The sequence below is a fragment of the Schistocerca cancellata genome, chromosome 3 (assembly GCF_023864275.1).
Source record: "Schistocerca cancellata isolate TAMUIC-IGC-003103 chromosome 3, iqSchCanc2.1, whole genome shotgun sequence".
Taxonomy (NCBI): domain Eukaryota; kingdom Metazoa; phylum Arthropoda; class Insecta; order Orthoptera; family Acrididae; genus Schistocerca; species Schistocerca cancellata.
The window spans coordinates 121,646,348-121,666,226 of NC_064628.1; the positions used below are offsets into that span (position 1 = coordinate 121,646,348).

At 39.4% G+C, this 19,879-nt stretch overlaps 1 protein-coding gene across 2 annotated transcripts in view; it reads right to left on the bottom strand.

Annotated features, from left to right (window-relative positions):
- The window catches only part of LOC126177146 (UV-stimulated scaffold protein A-like), a 126,205-nt gene that overhangs the window by 11,703 nt on the left and 94,623 nt on the right, over positions 1-19,879 (bottom strand). The gene's annotated exons all lie outside the window — the stretch shown is intronic.

Genomic DNA, 19,879 nt, shown 5'->3' on the forward strand with positions numbered 1-19,879 from the left:
ATCTTTCATTACCATAATCCTCCTGGCCTCAAATCTCCATTAATCCACTGTACCCACATCTTCCGCCAACGGCTCCCCCTTCCTCTGTCTCGTCAACAACCTCCCAACTCCCATTTTGACGTCACCTTCACCACGTGCTGCACCTCACTGGCTCCGAGACACAGGTGTCACATGCATAACCCATGCACCTGCCACCCCTTTCTCCAGCATTCCTAGCCAGTAAACCTGCTACCTTCCTACTTACATGCAGAATGCACAGGAGTATTACTATCATCAAAATGTTCAAGTTTTTCAAACATGTAACACTCTATCAAACAGTGATTTTAGGTTATCACTGAATTTTCAGCACCCAGAATGGTTTCACTTAATAACAGTTAAATGAAATAAGAAATGATGAAAAGGAATAGGCTCCTAACTGTATTTTTCAGTAGAAAAATTTGAATATCAGTTCTCCATCTAGCTAAACATTACCCGTAATGAGAAACTAATGTTGAATGCTGTAAGAAGAATTGCAAGTCGTCAAAGTTGGTGAAGCTAAATAAAAGAACCAAATAAAGCAAAAAATAGGCACCCATCTGTCTTTCCTTGCCAAATTAGCATTTTGCCATCGCCTGTTGTGGCATCATTACTCAAAAGAAGATATGTACATGAACAGTAGCATCTCTAATTTCATTGCAGTATTGCATTCACATATAGTTAATGGTGCAATATGCGTTGAACCTGATACTTTTTGGCACAAGCTGAAAATCCCCAATAATTTTCTGCTGATAAGTACCACTTATGCAGGTGGAATTTTGCTGCAAAATAAAATATAAAATGTGAAACAATACACTCAGAATATTTTCTGCCAGAGGTCAATCCATGTGAAACTGGCAAGTAAAAAAATAAATACAAATAAATACGGACTTGGTGATGTAGAACTCTGTAATTTTATTCTACCTATCAAAATAGGGTGAAATCCAAAATTAAAATGTTTTGACCTTTTAGTTTGTGGGTTACTCATTTTTAAACTTTCCAAAATTTACAATTTTTGTCACACTTTCAAACCTTGAAATGGTTATATCTCACAAACTATTTAACTTATAGACCTGAAATTTGTATCATTTTATCCAATTTTGTATAAGCTTTAAAAATAGGTGATACTTTACTACTTTTCTCAAACCAAATTAATAAAATATTAAAAACTGAATTTCTTTTTTGTGTTGAAAACATGTACATTAAGACATATAATTTTGTTACACATGCGGGGGCGGAGGGCGAGGAGTCACTGCACATGTGGCTACAGAAGATAACCAAAATAGACTGTTTCTTTCTAGTAATCATCTCATTAATATGGAGATAAAATAGCAGATTCTAGCAAAACAGCATGTAAGTTAATAATGTAATAATATTAATATAATGTCGTATTGTGTAGAAAGTGAAGTAGCGATTGACCAGCAAGCTACCATCCTACACGAAATGACCGTTAATTCATTAGGCCATCTATATAACTCATTATCAAGTGTTTGTATTCTTTAGACTATCCTTTCCTGCTTTTTATTTATTGTATGCAGCCTCACAGTACATGGACAAATCTCCAGTCCAAATGGTATCTATCTATAGATTGTCGGAAGAAAATACCTACAGCTCTGTTGTGCAAAAAAAAGTACAAAAACATTGCAGTAAAAAGGCTTAACCACAGCGTAGAGCATTGTTCGTAGTATGAGTTTTCCACTTTGCACCAGAGTGTGCACCTAAAGCTCCCTGGAAGATTGAAAATGTATGTCATATCAAGTCAAACCCAGAACCTCGCCTTCCCCAGTCTGGCACACAATTTTAATCTGGCAGGAAGTTGCAAAAAAGTACAGACAGTACTGCAGAGCCAAAGACTCATTCTGGAAAGGAAGCAGCTGGTTCCAGCTCTGGTTAAGAACTGCAGTTTAGTCCACAATAAGTGAGTGACGGTTTATTTTTATGCAGATTTCACATTGTTTTGAATGTGTGATTTGCAAATGTGATTTACATGGGCAGAAATCGACCGTATGGAATACTGGTGACTGGGGATCAGACTAAAACTTATATGCACAATGCACCATTAGGAGTTGCCACCAAGCTGACACATGGTTTACCAGCCTCAGCACAGCGGAAATTATGAGTGGAGCTGATCTTGTAGCCAGCCTGGTCTGCTCATGTTTTACCACCAATGATATTCAAATGTTTGTCTCGCTTATCTGTGCACTTGCACCCATAATCAGCTGGGCCCACACAAAAGCCTTCTAAAATCATATTCTACTTGCACTGGAGGACTTGTGCCTAAAACCTTCGACATCAACTGGCTTAAGGCAAATAGTTTTAAATTTTTTGTTAGAACCACAGGGGGAAGAACCTCATTTACGCCGTAATACCATGTTGGTATCCTTTATTTTCAACTTTGGTGGATTAAGTATGCATTGTGTGAGGGTACTGAATTTTTGCATAATGAAATTTAAAGCGAGAGGTTTACTGTTAAACCCTTATAGTGAAATATTATAAATGAGTAATCGTGTGGTTTTTACGGGAAGTTAAAGTGAATGTTTCAAATAGTGCACAGGTCCACATTTATTAATATGATATACGTTAGTACAGTTGTATAATTATCTGCTTGAGGTACTCCTTGGGCAGCATTCGGAGTTCATCAGCAGACATCTACACATCACAACAAATGTGTCGTGAAGCTCCCAACACTGTGTGAAGACTTAGCGTACAACAAAGAGAATTACCTTGGAAGAGTGTGTATACATGAAAATCCCACAGATGTAGCATTTACTTTGTTTCAGTTCACACCTGATATCCTCATAGAAAGCTCATTTGTATACGACTGTGTGATACACAGATATAATTACATAATCCAGTGGAACTAATTGGTAATACATGGAAGAAGAATAATTAACTAAAATTCAAAACTGAATCAAGAATATTTTTTTTAAGAATCTGTCACTCACAAACACTGTCTTGTCATGTCATGACCTTGGAGTCAGACATGAATATGGAGTGCGATAAGTCTGAACTGAATAATGCAACACAAGAGAAAATTTTTTAAAGGTTTTTATCTAGTTTTTAGCTGTTAGAAATTTATTTTGCAGTTGCAATTTTGGCATTAAGCCATTTTCAAGCATCTACAAAACATAATACAACAGAATGAGAACCATTTACAGTGGGATTAGCAATAGGTACGTTCATATGCTGTATTTACAAGATTTTAAACTATGGGGAATCCAGGACGGAATAATGTCAATATAAGGTCTGTTCAAAAAATTCAGAAACTTTGACCACAAAATTTTTCTACACTTATCTTTTACTTATTGTGCATGGTCTCCTCCGAAATTCTCTCCTCCACAATTGATACACCGCTCCCAATGCCATTTCCACTTCCAGAAGCAGTCTTGGTATGAAGTTTGCACAGGATAGAGTAGGATGGAGTGCTGCATCAAACCAGTCTCAGGACTGAAGACCACCACAACAACAAGCAGTCTTGGTATGCCTCTTGCTGGATCGCTTGAAGTGAAGTCGATTAATTTCATTTTATCTTGTCAATCATTGCACATACAGGGGTCAGGTCAGGAGAGTACGGGGAATGCAGCAGCACACCGATTTCGTTTTTTGTTCAACAGTCACACACCAACAATTATGAATGTCCAGGTGCGTTACCACGCTCCAAGAGCCATAAAAGGTCCCCCCTCATTTCAGGCTGTTCCATTCTCACATTTTCTCGCAGGCGTCGCCACACGTCCAGATAGAACCACCGATTAACAGTTTGTCCCTGTAGTATGAATTCATGAACTAATGTTTCAAAGTCAAAGAAAACTGTCAGCATGGCTTTGACATCTGACCTGACCTTTCAAGCTCTTTTTTGTCTTGGAGTACCTTTCCCTACCCGTTGTGAAGATTGAACTTTGGTCTCAACATCATAACCACAGACCCACATCTCATCACCAGTTATTATTCTCCTCAGGAACCCTTCCGGCCATTTTTAAACTGTGTCGACCATTCGTCACACCAAGTACGACTAAAGCACTCATCACCGTAGGCTGCATCATTTGGTGTGTATCTAACAGTTTTCTTGAGTTTCACGCTAAATTTAATGCAGACATGTTGCTCCTCTAACGCTGTCATCTCAAAATTCACAAACTGTGCAACACAACATTCTATTCAATACAGCACTGGACAATAGCTAACAGACACACAACAATGAAACTTATGGCATTTACACATTAAACACAGGCGTGTGCACCAACATTTCATTCCAACACACCAATGGCACAAATTACAAATGTTCTGGAATTTTTTGAACAGACCTCTTATTATGAAAAGGAAAGATTGCTACTCACCACATAGTGCAAAGCACAGGTCACCCACCCACACACACACACACACACACACACACACACGACCACTGTCTCTGGCTGCCGGGGCCAGATACTGATAAGATTAGCGAGATACTGACAAGATTTTTAAAAGGTTTTTACATACCAGTTTGTTATGCACATATAACAATGTAATATGTACAACTGCACATCAAAGAACAAGTAGTTGGCAATACTAGTCAATATGATGATAAAGAATGACAAAGGCGCCCACAAATTTAGAATATTTTGGAAACCAACCTGCACTGTCAACAAAATTCACAACAGATCGTACTGCCCAGAAATGCACAAAAAAGACTTCTTTTCCCTGTATGACTGACAGAATGACTAACCTCCCATTAGAACAGAACAAAATTACTGAAGAGTTGTGTATACTAAAACATCTAGCAATAAATAAAGGCTACAATGCTGATAAGTACCCAGAATGTATACTACCAACATACATTACAAAAGCAACAATATAGATAAAGAAATAACATTAAAAAGGGAAGCACAACCAGAAAAAATGAAATTCATTGCTTTACTTTATTATAATGGCATCTCAGACAGAACAGCCAGTAATTTTTGTAAAATTGAAGTACGAGTCAGGTTCTGCAGGAACACCAAAGTAGGGATAATAATCTCACACACGACCCAGAAAACAAAACCATTTACACAATCAGTGAATTATAAAATCACATGTGGTGAATATGAAAATTTCTATGTGAGGCAAACAGGTTTCAGAAAGCACACAAATGAAAGTGAGAACTATAAATCTTCATTTAGCATCACGAAATCTATAAAGGTGCTACATGGGGTAGAGAAGAGCAGATTAGTAGACACATTATAATAAATTGACACATTTATAAATATAATTTGACACACATAAACAACAAATAGGTATGAATAATATAAAGTTACTACTATATTGTTTGCTCCACTTTCTTTTTTCTTTTTTTTTAATAATTTGCTCATCAATTAGAGTTCATCATAAACACCCAGCTTATGATTTGTATTAAGAGTAAAAATGTTTTCAGAAATATTTTACTGAATTTGCAGTCTTCCCAGTTCTATGTATTTTTTTTTTCAGACAGAGCATCATTAAGTTTTATTTGTGGAAAAATGCTGACTAAAAACCTAGTCTGATGATCTTGGAACACATAGGATGATCTTAGAATCCTTGCCATGTGTCCAGTATGTCACTTCAGACTACCTTTACTCCTCAGACTGGACACTATGCATATAAGTATGGTCATTTTGAACCTCTGGATCTCTGTAACACATATTGATATAGGAAAAAAAATGTTTCAAGGTCCTCCAAGATCATTATCTTAAGAACACATGATAAAAATTTTGGTGATCTGCCATGAACAGAAACACAATTGGTACTTTTGGTACCCATAATCATGGGTTTCTGTGTATATCATGATAACAGATATAGATTTTCAAACAGAGGAAAATGACACTTATAGATGAATGTCTTAAGAATGTACCATTCAAATTGTGCCATTTGCTATGGTTAGTTAATTAGATAATTGTGGTGCACAGCACAAAAACAGCTAAAAACCAGTTTCTGTGATTTTATGCACAAGTGCAGCAATGTTGAACTACCAGATCTTTGTAATGGATAACAATATTGGGGAAAAAAAATCGAAGCCCCCCCCCCCCCCCAAATATCAGCTTTAGAACATATGGCAAAAAAATTGGTGATCTGCCATGAATAAAAATTATAGAAGTCACCAATCTCACAACTGGTAGTTTTCGTACCCAAAAATGATGATCTTTTGGGGTTTTCTGAGGAAGTGCCCATGAACAAATGGTGCTTTTCTAACTTGCCTAGGGGCCAGCCCACATCACACCTAGTTCAAAAGAACTAACTGATTTGCTCAATTTGCTTGGGTTGGAGGAACTGTGTGATGTTTAAATTTCAACCTGTAGCTTAGCTTAGCATAGCTACAGTATACCCATTCTTCCAATAGGTATACAAGTTGTTGCTAAGCCAATAGCTATCCAAAACACTTTATCCTTTATCTCTGTGATCAACAGAGCTTGAGATATGACTCCATGAAAAACTGTACTTTTGTACACGGCTTTTTGCAACATACTGATATTGTGCGGAAGAACAGAAGATATTTAAAAATGATATAAAATATATTTATTGGCTCTAAATGTTATTAATAACTCTATATTGGAACTGAAAATGATTTTTAAATATTTGTTATTATCTAAAAACAAGTGTTTTGCTTGACAATGTAAATCAACAAGCTGTTATCATGGAAATGAAAAAGATGACTAGTACACCACTAAACATAACCAAATGGTATGTAGCAACAAATAATAATTACAAATAAGATTTTGAGCCTTTGTACATCATAAAGAAGAACTTAATGAAACACTGCACGTGAAAATCAAATTCTGAAGATTCACATCCATTATACGTTCATTGAATGTATGCATAAACTGCAATGTAATTAGCTTAAAACATTCGAAGAAGCAGTAGCAGAGTAGCCATGCTCTCTCAAATTTAGCATTGACTGAAAGCCTGCAATCTGCAATAAACTGTTTGCACCCAATGCAGCCAGGTAGCACAGTATGCAGTTGTCATGCAGCAAACAACATGCAATACTATAAGTTACAGCCAGACAGCACAGAGGCAATTCAGCAATGCAGGCAATGCGCAGCAATGACAGCTGGTGGCAGTTGCAGCTGCTGCTCAGCAACAGACTTCCCTGCAGAGCTCACTTTATTAAAATCTGTTGGATTATATTCTTTTACAATACAATATACTGTGAGTGATTTCTCAATTAACTTTGGCAAACAGCGAAGTGAAGTTTGATCAGAAAGAAAAATTGTTGAGAAAATTAAGTTCATTAATGACAAATAAAAAAGAAAACTAAATGTGTGTTATTCAAATGGCTCTGAGCACTATGCGACTTAACTTCTAAGGTCATCAGTCGCCTAGAACTTAGAACTAATTAAACCTAACTAACCTAAGGACATCACACACATCCATGTCCGAGGCAGGATTCGAACCTGCGACCGTAGCGGTCACACGGTTCCAGACTGTAGCGCCTTTAACCGCTTGGCCACCACGGCCGGCTGTGTTTTATTATAAGTAGTTTACGAAACTAATCTTTGTGACTTTTTACATTTGTACTTGTTAAGAGATTGGCACAATGGCTCTCACAGTGGAAAATAGAAACAATTAAGCAGAAAATTGCACAGCAATTAATACAAATTAAAGCCGAAATGATCAACAAATTTCTCAAATGAATAAAAGAAAACTAGACTTAATTTCTCAATTAAATGGAAGGCTGGACATACTACAAAAGAGAATGGAATTAGGATTTTAAAATGCAGAAGAATTAGGAAATCATATAAAGCTGGTGGAAGAAAGGTTGGAAAGCAAACAAATTAAGCAGAGGCTCCAGCTCTCAGCTGATATGCATCTACAGAGCGGCAAGTTACGTATTTATCTTTTCCTGTGTTTTTCTCATGGAATATCTCTTAAATTTTATGCATGTTTTTCTGTTTCAGAGGTTTAACCCTGGTATTTCTGTAAGTGTAAATTCATGCAGTCCATAACATAGTAATTAACACATCTGCAGAGTGGCAAGTTAAGTGTTTCTCTTTTTCTCCGTTTTCCTCTTAGTATATTTCTTAAATTTTGTGTGCAATTTTCTGTTTAACAGGCGTCAACTTACATTTTGTAAGTGTAAATTCATTGCAGGGGTACAGACAGACAGTCATGCAAAGTACTTTTGAATGCATTTTCTGAAAACTGTCCTGAGCAGCTAGTTTGGCAGCCCACAAGCAATGGAAATATCTCAGACCTTGTAGCTACAAATAAACTGGTTCTTATTGACTTCAGTATAGAAACAGGGATTAACGACCGTGATGTTGTTATAGCAACTATGGTTACAAAAGTTAATGAATCAGTTAAGAAGGCTATGAGAGTGTTAAGCAGTTGTTGGTATCCCACTTAGACAGTGAACTGACATCGCTTACTTCCAGTACGATTGGCACAGAGGAATTATGGGCACATTTTAAGCAGACTGTAAAGCATGGTCTGGAGAATTGTGCGCCTAGTAAGTGGATTAAGGACAAAAAAGACCTGCCATGTTTAACAATGAGATTGGAAACAGCTGAGGAAGCAGATGCTGTTGTACTCTTAGATCAAAAGAGAATATGCAAATGACGACAAGCAAATGTTAGAACAGATTTGTACGTCTGTGAAAAGATCTATGCATGAAGCATACCATTACCACCATCATATTTAGAAAAAGATTAGTCAGGGGGGAATCGGTATGTGGGTCTAAGGCTTCCATCCAGTCACTTGTTTATCAATCTGCAGTTGAAGACAGCAAAATGAAAGCTGAAGTCTTAAATTTCACGTTTAAGAAATCATTCATGCAGGAGAATAACACAAACATACCATCATTTGATCATTGAACAAACTCCTGTAAAGTTGACATAATAATAAGCGTCCCTTGTGTAGAGAAACAACTGAAAGAGTTGAAAACAAGTAAGTCACCAGATCTGGATGGAATCCCAATTCAGTTTTTCAAAGAGTACTCTACAGCATTGGTCCCTTTCCTAACTTGCATTTATTGTAAATCTCTCGTCCAGCAAAAGGTCCCAAGTGACTGGAAAATATTGTAGGTTACTCCTGTATATAAGATGGCCAAAGAATGGACCAGCAAAATTACAGACCAGTATCTTTAACACTGGTTTGCTGCAGAATCCTTGACTACATTTTCAGTTCTGATACAATAAATTTTGCTGAGACCAAGAATCTTAGATTCATGAATCAGTATGAAACCAAGCTTGCCCTTCTCTCATGTGATACACTGTGTACTATGGATGAAAGGCAAACAGGCTTGATTCCATATTTCTAGATTTCTGGAAGTGTTTGACACAGTACCCCATTGTAGGCAATTAAAGAAAGTACGAGTATATAGAATAGGTTCATTGATATCTGAGTGACTCAACAACATAGAATCCAGTAAGCTGTCCTTCACAGCAAGTGTTCATCAGAGACAAGGGTGACATCAGCAGTGCCCCACAGAAGTGTGATAGGACTGCTATTATTCTCGATATACATAAATGATTTGGCAGACAGTGTGAGCAGCAATCTGCGGTTGTTTGCTGATGACGCTGTGGTGTGTGGTAAAGTGTCAAAGTTGAGTGACTGAGGAGGAAATAAGATGACTTAGACAAAATTTCTAGTTGGTGTGATGAATGGCAGCTAGCTCTACATGAAGAAGTATGGGAGTTAATGCAGATGAGTAAGAAAAACAAACCTGAAATGTTTGGATACAGCATTAGTAGTGTCTAGCTTGACACAGTCACTTCATTTAAATATTTGGGCATAACGTTGCAAAGCAATATGAAATGGAACAAGTATATGGGAATTGCGGTAGGGAAGGCGAGTGGTCAACTTTGGTTTATTGGGAGAATTCTAGGAAAGTGTGGTTCATCTGTAAAGGTGCCTGCTCATAGGACAATAGTGTGACCTATTCTTGAGTACTGCTTGAATGTTTGGGATCCATAAAAGGTCCAATCAAAGGAAAACATTAAAGCAATTCAGACGCGGCTCCTAGATTTGTTACTGGTGGGTTCGAACAACTTGCAAGTGTTACGGATATGCTTCAGGAACAAAAACGGGAATCCCTGGGAGGAACACAACATTCTTCTTGAGGAACACTATTGAGAAAATCTATAAGACCGGCATTTGGGACTGACTGCAGAGCGATTCTACTGCCTCCAACATACATTACATGTAAGGACTATAAAGAGAAGGTATGAGAAATTAGGGCTCATTGTAGGTGTAGATGTACATGTAGAACATTTCTTTACAATTAAATCTGTACTGGATAATTTTGTGAATAGAGTAGGTATATTAGAATAGAAACTATTAGACACAAATGGTAGTTTGGAAAGAGTAACAAATATGAATGTTGCTATGTCTTCTGTAATTATAAATTAATTGGAACCACAGTTAGAAAAATTATAAGCTAATATAGGACCCTCAAGCAGTGAGGGGAAATCATCAAAACAAAGGTTTACTGAAGGATAAGTTACCGTATTCACATACTAATGCGCAGGCAGATATGGGATCAACATTAAATACTAAAAGGGATAAAAGGTATACTTCAGAGGAATTACGAATTAATACATATTTAAATTTTGAATGAGCAACTCACGTGACAAGAAAAGAATTAGATCTAATAATAGAGGACTAAATTACAGATTTCCAACTTTTACTCCATTGGGCAAGGACACCCATACTGGGGCAAGGGGGAGTTGCACCATTTCCGAGCTATTTGGCATTGAAGTTAACCAATCAGGTCACTGCATGCACAAATTTAAGCACTTGTACGTGCTAAAGCGCAGTAATGCACAAACATCTGTGGGTTCATAAGCTACCATTTGTTGAAATTCTCATTACCAGTTAAAATATGCCTTTCTCCATAAGTGATAAATTTAAGTTAGGTGAGCATACACTACATTCCTTTGGTTTGAGGAAACCAAAAGAAAACATTTGGCAACACTGTCTCTTGACAAGTGCTTGAACTTGTGCCTGCGAAGATCAGACTGACCGGCTTAAATGCTAAATAACACAGAAACGCAATGGCACTTAAATGCTAAATAACACAGAAACGCAATGGCACAATGTATCAAATTTTTTCTTAACAATTATTTCTCAGCATTAACCCCCCCCTCTCCCCTCCCCTCCCCCAGCAACACCTGTACAAGCTTTGCAAACTGTTTCTGACCACCATGTATAATTAATAGATCGTTGCAGTTGTGTATGACAGATACCTTGAAGTAGGATCTAGTTGTATTGGCATTCTTTACATTTCAAAGATCAAATAAGAATAACAATAAATATTGTATTACACCAAAGATGCCGATTTAAGGGAATACTTTGACAATAACAAAGTTGGTTCAATTAGCAGAACTGTTTTGTTGAAACCTATAGGGTTACTTGACAAAAGCAAGGGGGAACTACATACTTACTTGACATAAATGGAACTTGTAACTTTTAAAAAGGAAAGTCTAACAGCTGAGTATTTTAAGTGGCTGGATAATTAATTACTGAAATAAATAAATACAAACAAAGATTTTGTTCAAAGATATAAATGGAGAAGATAATTTCTTAATGTAATATTTGGTGTCTGAATTAAGATTACTTAAGAAATAGGAACATGCTCACTTATTTATATAGGACAGCATATGTGAGGGTGCCAAATTTTTGCATAATTTCATTCAAGATTTTCACTTCAGGTGCAAAATTTAGTGTACTCTTACCATCATATCTAAATGAGCAACCATTTAGTTTATTTATGGGAGGTTAAAGAGAATGTTTAAAATAGTGCACAGATCTACATTTTTTAATATTATATTATATGTTGATACAAATATTTGTTTGCGCTGAACTTTTATGTGTTTGAAGCACTCCTCCGGCAATGTGCGGGATTGCAAGTTCACCAGCGGATGCTTTCAATCACAACAAGTACATTATGGAGCTCTAAACACCACGCCCATGTTGAAGGAGTCCCTTTTGAGCATACAACAACAAAAATTACCATGGAAGGGTGTATATAAATGATCCCGATATCCACACAAAGCACCTTTCTCTACGATTTTGTAATAAACAGATGAAATACATAATCCAGTGGAACTCATTTATAATATAAAGAAGAATAAGTATTGTGTTCAAAATATTATTTTCTTTTATGAATTTGCCACCAATAAACCCTTTCATGTGCCGGCCCTTAAGTTAACTATGAATCTGGATCAAACTGAAATTCAGACTACAAGACGAAAATAACTATGAAGAATGATTAAAGGAATTTAATATGTTACTATATCACGAATTTACTATATTTTCATCACCACAAAGTCTCTCGACTGTGAATGGTGGATGTCAATGAACACTGTTTTCCCTTTTAAGAATGTGAAGTTTTTATTTGCAGTCTTCTCCCCCAAGCCCATTTAACATCACTTGCAACTGGAATGTTGGTAATAGTGTGCTTCCAGGTGTTCTGACGAGTTGTTTCCATTTTATGTACACTATTTCAATGACCATCCCAGCTTTAGTCTCCAGGTGCTGCTTGTTTTGATGTTATGTGCACTCACTACCTGGACTCAAACTAGTCCAGGCATCAAGTACACATATCAGCAAAATTCACAGCACCTTAATAAGACTGCCGGTTCAGCCATCAAAATATTGTGCATAAAATGGAAACAACCAGGTGTAACACCTGGAAGCACTCCATTAATCAACCACTCCATGAAAATCTGAGAGATGACATTTTGTTATTAGAAGGTATGAGGACGAGTGAAATCATCCACAAGTAAGGAACAATATACTGGCATTATTACCATGGACATAATGGTAAGATAAAAATGGTGACTTGGTGGAAAGGGCTTCCCTGACTTTGTATCTTACACAGCAAGTAAGAAGTGCCATATAACAATGTTGGACTTCCCAAAAATGCACTGATGCAGTTTTTCAAAAATAGTATGCCTCGAAGTATTATTATAGTCCTTATGAAGATGGAAAAACACACCTACCTGTAATAGTTTGTGTAGGAAAGTGTGGTGTATAGCTGCTTCCACCTGAGTCAGGTTATCAGTGATAGAACCCAAACCAAAAAACCACTTAGAAGGTGCCTATACTTGACAATGCTGACAAGATAATGATTCAATGTCCACTCCAATATCTTTCTTGTGTATCTAGTGGCTAACACTATGGTCCTTCTCCTGTAACATCTACAGTAATTTTGTCTCCCAAATGGTAGTGATCAGGGCAGGACAAATTTTTTAGTGGCCCTATGTGGTGCTGTGAAAAGTGCCAAATCCAATTCCCTTGTTGTCCAAAAAAAAGTTTCAATTCCTCTCCTCATAGATAGCTTGGCAGTGACAGAAGGATGTATCCAGGTTGGTGATAGCTTTCATCCCAGAGAAACATTCAACCATCATACGCACTATGTCTCTCTGAAGACAACTACTTCTTATTGGGCCTATAATTGGTCACCTTCCTCTCTACTAGAAATCCTTTAGATGGTCTCCCATGCTATAGTGGAATTGTTGGTATAATTTATACAGCATTCACAAGTTAATGCCAGAAATATATTTCACTCTCTTTAACAATGTGGTGACATTTTGATTTCCCTACCAAAACAATTACAAAGGGTCTCTGCAGCTGGTTAGCATCGGAAAAATCGTATAGCGGCAAAAATTGCAGAGCTGCACATCTGTCACTCATAGCAGAGCTCAGCCCATCATGGAAAGGACACACTTCTTCAATGGTGAGAAGAATCTGGTGTTGATATGTCAATGGTTTGGTAGAGCACATTTGGTGATCACCCGTTTCAGATGCTTTCTTTTGAGGATTGCTCAACATTCTGGGTGTAATTAAATCCGTAAGTGCAAATCATTGGCTATTCCTCACTTAACAGTGTGTCCATGCTGACATGAGAGATTAGTAGCAGAAAATGATTGGTGAATGTGAAGTTATTTTATGTGTAACACCCTGCCTTAATGTACTTCACACATAAAACAAACATAGTCTTTGTGAGGTGGGCAGAATTCTGCATCATTTGCCTCTTTAAAAGATTCGATTTGATTATCACCCACATTGAAGTTGGTTCATAAATAAAAATTGACAAAGAAATGTTTTTATGAGTGACCTAGGTACATGGTACGACTGCAGCAGTCTGTGATAGGGAAAACTACTCACTGGGGCGCATAGATGTGTGCATGTACTACACCCACTTAAGGGATGAAAGAAGTTGAAGGTTTTCTAAAATTTAGAGATAATGGAGTAACTACTGAAAGGGTTTTGCTCTTACAGAAATTTGGCTCCTTACAGTCTTAATGAAAGGGTTTCTACAGTATAAGTCTTTCCACAGATTTAGTAGTACCAGATATTCTTTCTAATCACTTTCTGATCACAAAAGGGTGGACCTTGATCAAAGCTACCCTCCTTGCACTGCATACCAAGCAACTGGTTTTAGCACTGTAGTGCCTGTTACAAGTGACTAGTTTTTACTGAAAATTTGATGGCATGATCCTATGCAGATGCCTCCTCTTCAGCAACTTCTCGAACAGTTAAACTACGATTTCTGCGAATCACAGCATGAACGCTGTCCTCATGGCCCCATCATCTGCTGATGTGGAAGGACGTCCAGACATGGAATCATCAGAGACCGATATTCTACCCTGTTGAAAACGTTTAAACCACTCATAGAACTGCATGCGACTCATACATTCCTTTCCATATGCTTGGCCAAGCATTTGAAATCTCTCTCTCTCTCTCTCTCTCTCTCTCTCTCTCTCTCTCTCTCTCACACACACACACACACACACACACACACACACACACACATTGTTCTTCAAGCTCCTTCATTGCACTAATCTGACGAACAGGCTGTACACGTGCTTACTTCAGGAGCTGTGGTTCACTTGCTAATTGTCTGAGCGATATGAGGCAAATGGCAGTTTGTTGTTTCAACATGCAGCTAGGTGCGCTCAGTAACCAAAACACGTGCTCTCTCTGCTGGATGGTGCACTATTTCAAAAGTTCGGTTTATTTTTGAACACCCCTCTCAGGGCGGAAACCTATTGAATTTTAGAAGCATTATATTGCCAAGAAGTATAAACAGACACAATAGTTCATTAATTACAGGTGAGAGCTTCAGTATAAAAAAGTCCCATTTTCTGGTAAAACAATATTTTGTAATGCATAAAAGCAACAGTTTAAGAAGTGTAATTATTTATAACATAATGATACTGTCAAAGTAATTGCTGCACCAAGTAACAAGTAAAATGATTGACAGTGGTATGTGTTAACTGATATGGTTTGTTGTTTGTTTGGTTGTTGGAGTTAAAGGGATCAAACTTTGAGGTCATCAGTCCCTTCATTCTATATGTATTGAACCAGAAGTAACCCTTAAAAGAAGGGTACAAAAGGCAAATCCTGTGAAGCCCAATTGTAAGCAAGATACAATAAGAGAGAGCTAAAATTAAGGAAGTGGGAAGGAAGTTACAGGGATACGGTGGTCGAGCTGCTCGCCCAGAATGCAGCTGGAGGTCCCCAGAGCATGGTATGTGGTGGGAGGCGCACCCTTTGCACCCCACCAGTACTACTCGCTAGCCGGTGCCCCCAAGAAAACGAGCAACAAAGACAAGATGATAAAAGTTTAAGAAAAATTAAAAATGGTAAATATAAAAGAATAAGGAGAATAAAAGAGCGGAAAGGGCCTGACCACTGAACAAGGGCTGCCATGGGGACCTTGGCCACAGCAGGCAAGGGCTGCCTCTCGAAACAATAAGGCAGTCCATGAGGCTAAAGTGCCCCACCTCACAGAGATGAATCACTTTGGCATCGTCCACTAGCACCAGAGGTAGTGTGTCAGGAAGTTTAAGACATCGCCACAATGCAGAAAAATTTGTGCAGTCTACTAGGATGTGGGCCACCATCAGGCGGGCACTACATTAGCAGTAATGTGGGTCCTCAGGTCAGAGAATGTGGCCATGGGTCAGCCAAGTGTGGCCAATGCATGACCGACAAAGGACAGTGGATTCCCTGTGGGAAGCATGAAGAGAGGACTGCCACATGGTCGTGGTCTGCTTTACTGCCCTCAGTTTGTTTGGGGAGTCCAGGACGAATAATTCTGAGTTCCAGACATCCAATAACTGATGGCGTCGAGTTGACCAAAGATCCAGTTCTTGAACCCCCATTTCCAAACTCAGCATCCTGGTAGGAAACCATGCCAAGCAATCAGCATGTTCATTCCCTGAGATCCCAACATGTCCAGGAGTCCAAACGAAAGACAACTGGCCATCCAGCTTGATGGAGGTTAGAGAGAAGGTCCTGGATAGTCGTGACTAATGGGTGACATTGTAGCAGTGGTCTATAGCCTGAAGGCTGCTCAGGGAGTCGCTGCAGATTAGAAGCACCATGCCAGTGCAAGAAAGAGCTTGGCTAAGGGCTCGTTTGATGGCCACCAATTCAGCAGTGAAGACACTGCATCCTCTTGGCAAGGAGTGTAGTTCACTGCACCTTGCATGTGTGTACGCAAAACCAGTTCATCCACTGACTATCAAGCTGTAAGTGTATACCAATTCCGAATCTGGATATACATCGAGGACAGGCAGGAACAGGTGGCAAAACACCTAACTGACAAGAGGAGACAGTGGGGGAATTGGGAGTTCAGAGCAGAGCAATTGAGACCCCAGTTCTAGGTCTCTGTTGTGGGAAGTGGACCTCCCTACTATGGAGAAGGACATGGTAGTTTGAATGCTTAAGGGAGATGTGAACAAGTATAGCATAACTGAATAGCTGTTGTTGGCACCTGATCCAAAGTGGAGGGACCCCAGCCTGCATAAGCATGCTGTTCACAGGGCTAGTTCTAAAGGCTCCTGTTGCAAGTTGGACCACACAGTGATTTATTGGCTCTAGGGACTGCAATGGTGAGGGTGATGCCAACCATATGGCAGACTCACATGATGACGACAGGACATGGATCAGAGCTTTGTAAAGCTGCAGAAGGGTAATGCAGTCTGCATTCCAGCTGAGGCAGTGAAGTGTATTATGGTGTAGACAGCACCTTTGCTTAAACTGACGAAAATGGGGAAGCCAAGTCAGCCAGGCATCAACGACCAGTCCCAAAAAGTGGTAAGTCTCCACCACATTGAGTAACTGGTTATTGAGATGAAGTTCTGGTTGTGGATGAACAGTACGACAGTGACAGAAGTGCACAATCACAAGTCTCAGTAGCAGAAAACTGAAATCCGTAAATAATTGCACATTTTGAATGGCAGGCTGCAGTAAGCATTCAGCAACATCCACACTAGAGGAGAAACAGTAAAAGCAAACATCGTTGACAGACCAGGAGGGTAATACTGAAAACCCCGCAGCTGCTGCTCGACCATTGATGGCCACTAAAAAGAAGGGGACACTTAATATAGAGCGCTGGGGAACAAAATTTCTTTGGATATTGGGAGGATGGGTGGGATACTGTGGGAAGCGTTAACTTGAACGTGGCAAGTATGGTGCAACAAGAAGTTCTGGACAAAAATCTGAAGTGGGTCCCGGAAACCTCACTCACGTAAGGCAGCAAGGATGTTATGTCATCAAGTGATGTCATAAGCGTGCATGTCAAAGAAGACGGCAAGAAAGTATTAATGTCAGTCAAAAGTTGTGTGGATGTCAAACTTCAGACAAACCAAATTATCAGCAGTGGAAAGGACTTCATGAAAACCGCAGTGTTACTGATCCAGAAGGCCCCGAGACTCAAGGAGCCAACACAAGCTCCAGGTCATTATGCATCTGAGCAACTTACAGAGAACATTGGTGAGACTAACTGGGCAATAGCTGTCCATCTCTGGGGGAAGCATCCCAGTTTCAGTACTGGGGCGATGATGCCAGTTTCAGTACTGGGGCGATGATGCTCTCCCGCCATTGAGGAGATGGGAGCTCGCCTTCACTCTGCCATTGAGAGGGGAGCTCACTTTCGCTCTCACTCCATATGCAGTTAAAGATGGTAAGGAGATGACACTGACTATCCACTAAAAGTGTTTGATCATTTGGTTGTGGATGCGGTCTTGTCCTGGGGCTGTATCAGGGCAAAGGGCTAGGGCACTGAATAATTTCCACTCACTGAATGGAGCATTATAGGCTCAAGTGGCCTGTAGTGAAAGATAAGTGCAGTAGCTCAATCTGCTGTTTAAGGACATGAAAGAAAGGTTGATAGTTCTCAGACACAAAGGCTTGAACATAATGCAAAGGAAGATGTTCGCAAAGGAGGCGTACATGGTCCAATGGCTGAACCATACCATTCCCAGCATTCTTGCTTCCTTCATTTTATTAAGTATTGGATCTGGGCATAGAGCCGTTTAAAGGCAATCATGTGCTCGAATGATGGATGCTGCTTATGTCATTGGAGAGACTGCCTATGGTCTCGAATGGCCTCAGCGATTTCCAGATTCCACCAAGGGACAATGACACTCTCCACAGTTGATGCAGATGGGGAGAGGAGCACTAGGAACATTCTGGTGTAACAGTCGTCCTCAATTCCTACAGACTGGGCTGGTGTTGCAACACGAAGACAACATGTGCCAGAATTTAATACATTTTGTAGTACTGCTTGGGGGGAATGGGGGACACATACAGTTTCATGCTACATCAGTATACCATCATCTTGAACTTTCCAGGCAACAAATTGCCCCAATATGCCCAGATGAAGACTAAAGTAGCAACATTATTGTCCTCTGGCCCCCAATGGACACGATGGACGAAGTGTACAGCCCTTTGCTCCAAGTTGGCGTGTAACTCAACATCAGACTGCAGGAGGAGATCACGATGGAAAATTATGCCTTGAACCATGTTTAGACTATTATGGGAAGAGACAGTCATCAGAATGTAGCCCAGTTTGACACAAGCAAGCAACACCAATGACTGGGCAGGGGATGCTGTTTTAATCAAAACTGACGGCGTAGCCTGTGAAGGAAACATTTTGGGGTTCCATACCTCTGTGTTGAATGAGTTCTTTCCTTCTGAAGAGACTGCTGGGGCCATGTGACTACCTGTGGGAGAAAAGCTTGATCTAAAGTCATGTGCCAAGGTGCCATCCATACCAAACAGGAGCTATCCCCATGTGTGTTGCCCAGCCTCAGCAATGGGTACCTGGCCAGTAATCTGTTTTTCAGAGTCTCCAAGCCCCAGTCATGACAGGCACATACTCCTTCGCATACGCTGGGAGGTATCAGCTCAAGCACCAACAGTGTGATCCCTGTGTGGTCAGGTGATTACTATCATGCAGATACGTGAACACCCTCCCACAATGGGATGGCTATCGTGTTGGGTTTTGGGTGTACTAGCTTAATGGAAAGGAAGGGTGCTAAGGTGGAAAGGCACAAAGGTGGGACTCCATATTGGGCGACCTTCCCTGCACAATCTGCACTTCTGGAAAATTTGAAAAAGTGGTGGCATGTCAACCCAACAATGGGGACCATGTATTTATCAAGGAGGAGGCATAGAAAGTGCTGGGAGTGAAATGGGGCACAAGGGTCCTAAATTGTGTACAAGGTCCAAGTGGGGTCTACACTGGAAAGAAAAGACCATCTGACTGAAAGGCAGAGGGGGAAAGGGATAGTACATGTACATGGTTGCAACACAGAAAGAGAAATAGTGCCTCTTGGTAGCCCAGCACATTCTCACAATAAGAGTTGTGAGCCTTCTAGGGTGGCTCATTGACATGCATTGCACTGAAACATTTCAGATATGAATCATAGCTCCTAAACAATACAAAATATTGTTTAAAATTTGTCTTCTGAAGTTTTTGTAGTTATTCCCAATGGAAGCAGCTTTAAAATATACTGAATTCACAGAAATAAGAGTCTAGAGATCCTTTAAATACCTTGATTGGTTTATGAGAGGGGTTGAACACAAGCCAATTGTTGCCCGAAAATCCACAGCTGACAACTGCACACATTACAATTCA